This window comes from Gastrolobium bilobum, unplaced genomic scaffold (assembly GCF_033153095.1).
Source record: "Gastrolobium bilobum isolate Gb01-03AN ecotype WA unplaced genomic scaffold, APGP_CSIRO_Gbil_v1 utg518508, whole genome shotgun sequence".
NCBI lineage: Eukaryota > Viridiplantae > Streptophyta > Magnoliopsida > Fabales > Fabaceae > Gastrolobium > Gastrolobium bilobum.
In genome coordinates, this window is record NW_026897258.1 from 15,592 (window position 1) to 24,745 (window position 9,154).

At 33.1% G+C, this 9,154-nt stretch overlaps 1 pseudogene; it reads left to right on the top strand.

Annotated features, from left to right (window-relative positions):
- The first annotated feature begins 3,380 nt into the window (after positions 1-3,380).
- LOC133305574 (serine/threonine-protein kinase PEPKR2-like) lies at positions 3,381-6,625 on the top strand (annotated as a pseudogene).
- The last annotated feature ends 2,529 nt before the right edge of the window (positions 6,626-9,154 follow it).

A 9,154-nucleotide genomic window follows, 5' to 3' on the forward strand; every position in this document is an offset into this window, starting at 1 on the left:
AGTTAAGAGCAATATTAAAAAAAAACTTTTTATCTTTCTTTCTTTATTTTTTAACTTTTCAAATTTTTTAAAAATAGCAGAGGTGAAGATTAACGACCCGTTTGAATGAATTTTTTTTTTCAAAAATTGCATTTTATAAGTAAAAAGATATATTTTTCACTATAAGTTATTTTAGATTTCTATTTAAAAAAAAGCAAAAATTACAGTTACTTATATAATTATATATAATAAATAAAATTTACTGAAATGTAACTGGGGCTCCGACCCTACCTAAGCATAATGTGGTTCCGCCACTGATGGGCAAGAAAGCAAAAAAAAAAAAATCGTCTAACGTCCAAAAGAATGGCTCCACACAATGGCGGAGGCAGAATTTAACTTTAGTTGGGGCAAAAAATTTGACATGTCAAACATTTATCATAATTACACATACCTTTTATTTTTTAATAATATAATATATGATGATTTATATTATTCATTTAAAAACATATTCTGAGATCAATTAGAATAATGTTTGGTTCATTACTTATTATGTTGTGGGAGGAAAGTGAAATTTTATGTTTGAAATGTTTATCGAAAAAGTTAGTGCATTTTTATATGTTTGCTTTGATATATAATCAACGACAATTAGGCTGCGCATGACAATCATTCTGATTCCTGGCACTGTTTCTGAAAAGGAATGATTCTTTTCTATTTCTGTGCCTTGGAACAATTCTGAGAATCAGAATTACGTTTGTTAACATATTTTATTTTTATTCCGAGAATCAGAATTACGTTTGATAACACATTTTTTTTTATTCCGATAATCAAAATTACGTTTGATAACACAATAAAAATCTATTTCTTTACTTTTGTTTATAGATTTCATCAACTGTATAAAATTGCAAATGACAATAGATTTTAACCGAAATACCAAATTTTATATTTAAAAAATTATATAAAAATTTATAATATTTTATTATATAGTTTTTTTTACGACAATTGCTAATATATAGTTTTAACTATTATTTTTCAATCGTCTTCAAAATTCACATTTTTTTTTCTCATTCCCTTGACCATTTTATTTTTTAATATCATATGCTAATATATAGTTGTCATGCCTTAACCTCATCTTTGGATTGAGAGGAGAAAATGGAAAAAAGTTTTTAAAGTTTCAAATCTTTTCTCAATTGAGTGAAGAGAAGAAAAATAAAGCAACTAAAATAATAGAAATCAAAAATTAAAAAAATTAGCGTCATCTCTTTCTTAATCTTTTCTCTCATTTTCTTCCATGTCATTAAAAATTTATTAGGGCCGTTTGGATGGATTTTTCTCTCTCAAAAAGTTGTCTTTCTTCAGAAAAAAAAAAGCATGTATGAAAAAATATGTTTGGACGCCTGCTTTTTAAAAAAGGAAAAAGTCATAAAAAAAGTCAAAAATCTATTTATTTTTTTAAACTGAAAATTTTAACTTCTAAAAATAACATAAGTCAAATATTTTTTCAAAAATTAAATATTTTTTAAAAATCTAAATACCTTTAACTTTTATAAAAAGCACTTCTAAAATAAGTAAGGTATAAATTATTTTTTTTTGAAAACTCATCCAAATAAACACTTATTCTCGTAGAAGTGAAACAGAGCACTTTTATTATTATTGTGAAGGAATGGAAACACCCATTATCAAGTATATATATTTTATTTTATTTATATGAATTAAAAAAAGGGTTTCCTAGTGGTGTGGGGTGTGTGTGTTAGGAGTGTGTGATATGAATTAAGATAAATCAAATAAAGGAAATTCAAGAAAAACAAAGTGAGGTATTGGATGAAGGAAATTCCTAAGATAGAAATTAAATAGAAATTAAGGAACAAATTAGGGAGAAAGTCAAGAAGAATATCAGAAAACTATGTAAGGAAAAAAGTCCAGTTTCGTTAATATGATGACAATATTGAATGGTAATTAACCTGGTATTGACCAATCATAAAGGGAGAATAAATACCAATGATTTTCAGAATTCAAATTTGAATTACCATTTCAAAATCCAAGTTAAAGTTATTCATTAGTATTTTATAACAACTCCTATTTTATGCATGTTCAATGTTAATATGATGACAATATTGAACGGTAATTAATATGATGAAAATGAGAAATGTGTGTAAGGAAAAAATCCAATTTGTTATTCCCATGGGATTGGCGTATCAGATTGGATCAAAGTTAAGAGCAATATTACAAAAAAAGCTTTTTATCTTCTTTTTTTTTTAACTTTTCAACAATTTAAAAAATAGCAGAGGTGAAAATTAAGGAATTGTTTGAATGAATTTTTTTTTTCAAAAACTGCATTTTTAAGGAAAAAAATATTTTTCACTATACGTTAGTTGCGATTTCTATTTAAAAAAAAACATAAATTGCAAAAAAGTCAAACATTTATGTGACATTTGTTGACTATTGAATGGTAATTAATATGATGAAAATGAGAAACGTGTGTAAGGAAAAAAGTCCAATTTCGTTAATATGATGACTATTAAATGGTAATTAATCTGGTATTGAACAATATAAAGAAGGGAATAAATACCAATAATTTCCAGAATTCAATATTTGGATTACCATTTCAAAATCCAAATTAAAGTTATTCATTAGTTTTTTAAAACAGTTCCTACTTTATACACGTTCAATGCTTTTTCTTATATAATTTGACGATATTCATTTTTTTTCTTACCTAATTTGACCCTGTTGATTTTTTTATTCCACTGATTGAGAAATTTTTTTAAAATCGTAATCAAATACACCCCTTGAAATAGTGACGCACGCACGAGAACATAAAACAATGTACTGGAACATCCTATATTAAAGGAAACAACGTTAGCTAAGCAAAAAGAGTGTGACTCTCAGAGAGTACCCGTCTTCTTTCTTTCTTTTTTCTATGCTTGTCGTTCGCGCATTCCCCTAAAACTTTGATAGCAGATTTTTAGGGTTTCAGTCCCTGATTGAGAAATTACGTCGTAATAGTTTCCCAATTTGCGACTTTTTTCTCATTGCTTATACTCTCCGCAACGCATTACAGGATCATTGGTTGGGATTGCGAAGGTTTGTTTCTTTTTCTTTCTATGTTCTGGCATCTTCTTGTCTTGTCTTGCAGGGGTCTCGTGATGTGATGGCGCTTTTTGGCGCCATTACGTTGCGAAAAAGCTTCGGGGTTCGATTTACTTTCTTGAAGTTTAATATTTGTGTTTAGATGCTTTCCTTGTGGTTTTGCGTTCATTCATGATCAATCTGACTAGAATTCGTTGACTGATCTTTCTCTATTTTGACTGCAGAATTGTGTCTTGCGGCAAAAATTGGATTTTGCACACTGGGTACGTGATCAACACAAAGATTGGTGTTGCGTTGGTACTTTACTGATAGATGCTATGAGGATGAAAAGGAAAGGAAGTGAGTGTGACGAGTCCTCGAAATTGACTGACATTTTGAGATCCATTCATGGGTCTCCGTCGTCCAATTTTGAGACCCATTATTCGATGGAAGATTGTTCGAGGTTGAAGAAGAGGTGTAGAGAAAATACTAAGATAGACTCAGCTGGTTCCTACAAGAGTAGGGTGGCGGGTTTTGCCACTGCTCCTCCTTGTGGGACATTGTCTCTGATGACCGCGGGAAGAGGCCTAAAGAGGAAGATAGGTTGCATTGACGTGGCTACCCAGATGGGGAGGAAGAACAAGATTGAAGATGATTATGTTACTGGGGTGACCGCGGGAAGAGGCCTAAAGAGGAAGATAGGTTGCATTGACGTGGCTACCCAGATGGGGAGGAAGAACAAGATTGAAGATGATTATGTTACTGGGGTGACCGCGGGAAGAGGCCTAAAGAGGAAGATAGGTTGCATTGACGTGGCTACCCAGATGGGGAGGAAGAACAAGATTGAAGATGATTATGTTACTGGGGGTGACCGCGGGAAGAGGCCTAAAGAGGAAGATAGGTTGCATTGACGTGGCTACCCAGATGGGGAGGAAGAACAAGATTGAAGATGATTATGTTACTGGGGTGACCGCGGGAAGAGGCCTAAAGAGGAAGATAGGTTGCATTGACGTGGCTACCCAGATGGGGAGGAAGAACAAGATTGAAGATGATTATGTTACTGGGGTGACCGCGGGAAGAGGCCTAAAGAGGAAGATAGGTTGCATTGACGTGGCTACCCAGATGGGGAGGAAGAACAAGATTGAAGATGATTATGTTACTGGGGTGACCGCGGGAAGAGGCCTAAAGAGGAAGATAGGTTGCATTGACGTGGCTACCCAGATGGGGAGGAAGAACAAGATTGAAGATGATTATGTTACTGGGGTGACCGCGGGAAGAGGCCAAGATTGAAGATGATTATGTTACTGGGGTGACCGCGGGAAGAGGCCTAAAGAGGAAGATAGGTTGCATTGACGTGGCTACCCAGATGGGGAGGAAGAACAAGATTGAAGATGATTATGTTACTGGGGTGACCGCGGGAAGAGGCCTAAAGAGGAAGATAGGTTGCATTGACGTGGCTACCCAGATGGGGAGGAAGAACAAGATTGAAGATGATTATGTTACTGGGGTGTCCGCGGGAAGAGGCCTAAAGAGGAAGATAGGTTGCATTGACGTGGCTACCCAGATGGGGAGGAAGAACAAGATTGAAGATGATTATGTTACTGGGGTGACGATCGGGCAAGGAAAGTATGGATCTGTTTCGTTGTGTAGGTCTCTTGTTGGCGGCGCGGAGTATGCGTGTAAGACTCTGAAGAAGGGGGATGAGACTGTTTACAGGGAGGTGGAGATAATGCAGCACTTGTCAGGGCATCCTGGGGTTGTGACTCTGCTGGCAGTGTATGAGGAAGCTGATTGCTCTCATCTGGTGATGGAATTGTGCTCTGGGGGAAGACTTGTCGACCAGATGTTTAGGGAGGGCCCTTGTTCTGAACAGCGGGCTGCTAATATACTTAAGGAAGTGATGTTGGTCATCAAGTATTGTCATGATATGGGAGTTGTGCACAGAGATATCAAGCCTGAGAATATTCTGCTTACTGCTTCGGGGGAAATAAAGCTTGCTGATTTTGGCCTGGCCATGAGAATTTCTAAGGGTAATATGTTAAACCTGTTTGGATGATCTTCTTTTTTTGTTATCCTATGGTATATATATGTGCTAACTTCTATGAATAGAATCCTTACACAACCTGCCTTGTGTAAAATTCCATCCTAGTCATTCTGTTAATAAAAAATGTCTAGGCAAGTTTGAAGAAGTTCATCATGATGAGCTTTCAACTGAATTGTACTTTACTAATGTTACCCTGTACATAGGAGTAAAAAATTGGAGAGTTCAGATGGTCATCTCCCTTAAGTTTACTATGTTCAGTATTCAATTAAATTTGCTAGCGGTCTAAGAATAAGAGGTCCTAGAGAAAATGCTTATAATAGTTTGAAGCTAACCATTCCTACTCTAAGGTCACTTTGTTTAATTTTTAAGCATTTAAAAATATCAGTAATTCAATTGACATATATATAAATACACACACATAAGTAAAAGATACATACATGAGTCATTTATGTTGTTTATGCATAGCCTCATTGTCTAGAAATTTGCATTGCAGGTCAGAACTTGACGGGTTTGGCTGGGAGCCCTGCATATGTTGCACCAGAAGTGTTGTTGGGGAGATACTCAGAAAAGGCGGATATATGGAGTGCTGGAGTGCTCCTGCATGCTCTGTTGGTTGGTGTTCTTCCATTTAAAGGGGATTCACAAGAAGCAGTTTTTGAGGCTATTAAGAATTCCAAGCTAGATTTCCAAACCGGGATGTGGGAATCAATATCTAAACCTGCACGAGATCTTGTTGGGAGAATGCTGACAAGGGATATTTCAGCAAGGATAACAGCTGATGAAGTACTTAGTAAGTTTATGATAGATTATTAATGTTTTGTAGCGTGCTTTATCTCTCTTCCTCAATGATGAATACACCAAAGACTAGTTGTATTTGGTCTGATTTTTTGTTTTTTAATCTTGAAATAATTAAAATTAGAAATTTCCAAGTTTTGTTGAAAAGTATCTTTGCCTTTCACATGAATTCTTAATAATTAGAAGGATTGCCTTGTTTTGGTTGGGATAACAGTGGGAATCTGTTAATTCTCACTTACTTTTGTTAGTTTTTATTATGTGTTCTTCTATGTGGTTGAGGCTCTCTTTTTCTCCCTAATGTTTTTAAACAGGAAATAAAATGACAGTACTTTTAAGTTTTAAGAACTGTTCGATTGTTTGCATGTTAAATTAATATTATGTGGTTCAATTTCAGGACATCCATGGATATCTTTCTACACATAACGTACATTGAAGATCCTGCCCGTTGAATCAAAGTTGAAGCACCAAAATGGAGCTGCTTGCCACAACTTTGTTGCTGCACCTGAACCTAGGTTAGGAAGAAACAGGATGGATGATGGGTTCCTTAATGAGGTTTCAAGCCTTTCTTCATCATCTGAAAGTTGCAATTCATAATATCATGATGTTTGTGTGTGGATTGATGCACTTGCCAATGCAATTTCACATGTAAGGATATCTGAACCAAAGAGGAGCAAGTTGTGGGCAGTTCCAATTCATCAGCAAGGTTTATCTAACATGAGGGCTAACCTCTGTAAAGCATTTTGACCTACTGACAGGTTGACACCCCACTATCTCTGCTGCTTTAGCTGGGGTTTTATAGTATACTTTGCCCAACACATTCTACAGTTGGCAAAAGTGGATTACATTTTTTTCCTCTAAATAATGATTACTGAGAAAACTCAACTAGTTGTACAGAACCTGTGAATATGATATTAATGTGTCACTGCATGTTTTTGCTCTTGCTGGAGCATGATAAATAGAATGCTATGATTTCACTTCAGTGAAAACTTGACCTACTCATATGTTTTTTTGGAAGATTTTAATCCGTAACCATGAGTGCATAAGCGTATGTTATCCCTCCCATAACGCTGCATGTGTACTTATTTAGTGTTGGCAATTTGTATTTCAAGACATACTTTTTTGTACAGATGGTAGCGAGGAGTTTGACCTTGAGTCAATTATATATAGCAATGGCGTTTACTTTGAAAATGGAGTTGACAGCTGCTTGCTTATTTTCACTGGAAAAAAAAAGGAAAAAAAAGTACAGCTACTTGTGTTTAGAAGAGGCGAATCTTAACTACCGGGGGATAGATTTTGAAAGGCTATAAAATTTGAGATTCTTTATCTGTTAAGGTGAGGTTAAGGGGTAATCTAGATAATAGGTAGGAACATATTTAGGAAGAGGGTATAGCTGAAAAAGGAAACATTAGATAATTATATTACGTGATCAGTTAGGACTCATGGAGAGGCCCACAAAACCCGCTATTTGAGTAGAGCTTTTAACGGACTTGCTGGTTTACAATTTAAGGTGGTTAGGTGGATTCAGATTATCATTTATTGCGAATTAATAATTAATTAATGAGTTTGATTTGAAAAATGATAACCGTTGATTGGCGGAAATCAACGGTTAAGATGTGGTCGTAACATTGTGCGTAACATTATTTGTGTGTCACAATATCCTGGGATAGGATATTGTGACACACAAATAATGTTACGCACAATGTTACGACCACATCTTAACCGTTGATTTCCGCCAATCAACAATTATCATTTATTGCAAATTAATAATTAATTAATGAGTTTGATTTGAAAAATGATAACTGTTAATTAAAATAAGAGATATTCTCTTTTTGTTTTTATTAGAAGAATGTGATGATTCTCTATAATTTAACCTTATCTTTGGATTGAGGGGAGAAAAGGGAAGAAAGTTTTTAAAGTTTCAAATCTTTTATCAATTGACTGAAAAGAAAAAAAAATAAAGGAACTAAAATAATAGAAATAAAAAATTAAAAAAATTAGCGTCATCTTTTTTTTAATCTTTTCTCTCATTTTCTTCCATGTCATTAAAAAATTATTAGGGCCTCTTTGGATTGGTTTTTCTCTCTTCAAAAGTTGTTTTACTTCAGGAAAAAAAAAAGCATGTATGAGAGAAATATGTTTGGACGTCTACTTTTAAAAAGAGTAAAAGTCATAAAAAAAGTTAAAAATCTTTTTTTTTAAATGAAAATTTTAGCTTCTAAAAATAACATAAGTTAAAACACAAATATTTTTTAAAAATTTAAATAACTTTAACTTTTATAAAAAGTACTTCTAAAATAAATAAAATATAAAAATATTTTTTTTGAAAACTCATCCAAACAATCACTTATTCTCACAGAAGTGAAACAGAGCACTTTTATTATTATTGTGAATTTAAATTGGAATCAAGGAATGGGAACACCCATTTATCAAGTATATATTATTTTATTTTTTAAAAATTCCTGATATGAATTAAGAGAAATCAAATAAAGGAAATTCAAGAAAAAACAAAGTCAGGTATTGGATGAAGGAAATTCCTAAGATAGAAATTAAATAGAAATTAGGGAACAAATTAGGGAGAAAGTCAAGAAGAATATCAGAAACGTGTGTAAGGAAAAAAGTCCAATTTCGTTAATATGATGACTATTAAATGGTAATTAATCTGGTATTGAACAATATAAAGAAGGGAATAAATACCAATAATTTCCAGAATTCAATATTTGGATTACCATTTCAAAATCCAAATTAAAGTTATTCATTAGTTTTTTAAAAAAGTTCCTACTTTATACACGTTCAATGCTTTTTCTTATATAATTTGACGATATTCATTTTTTTTTCTTACTAGTTCATTATTTTTCTTACCTAATTTGACCCTGTTGATTTTTTTATTCCATAACATGTAATTTGTTATTCCCATGGGATTGGCGGTATCAGATTGATCAAAGTTAAGAGCAATATTAAAAAAAAAACTTTTTATCTTTCTTTCTTTATTTTTTAACTTTTCAAAATTTTAAAAATAGCAGAGGTGAAGATGAACGACCTGTTTGAATGAATTTTTTTTTTCAAAATTTGCATTTTATAAGTAAAAAGATATATTTTTCACTATAAGTTATTTTAGATTTCTATTTAAAAAAAGAAAAAATTACAGTTACTTATATAATTATATATAATAAATAAAATTTACTGAAATGTAACTGGGGCTCCGACCCTACCTAAGCATAATGTGGTTCCGCCACTGATGGGCAAAAAAGCAAAAAAAAAACCGTCTAACGTCCA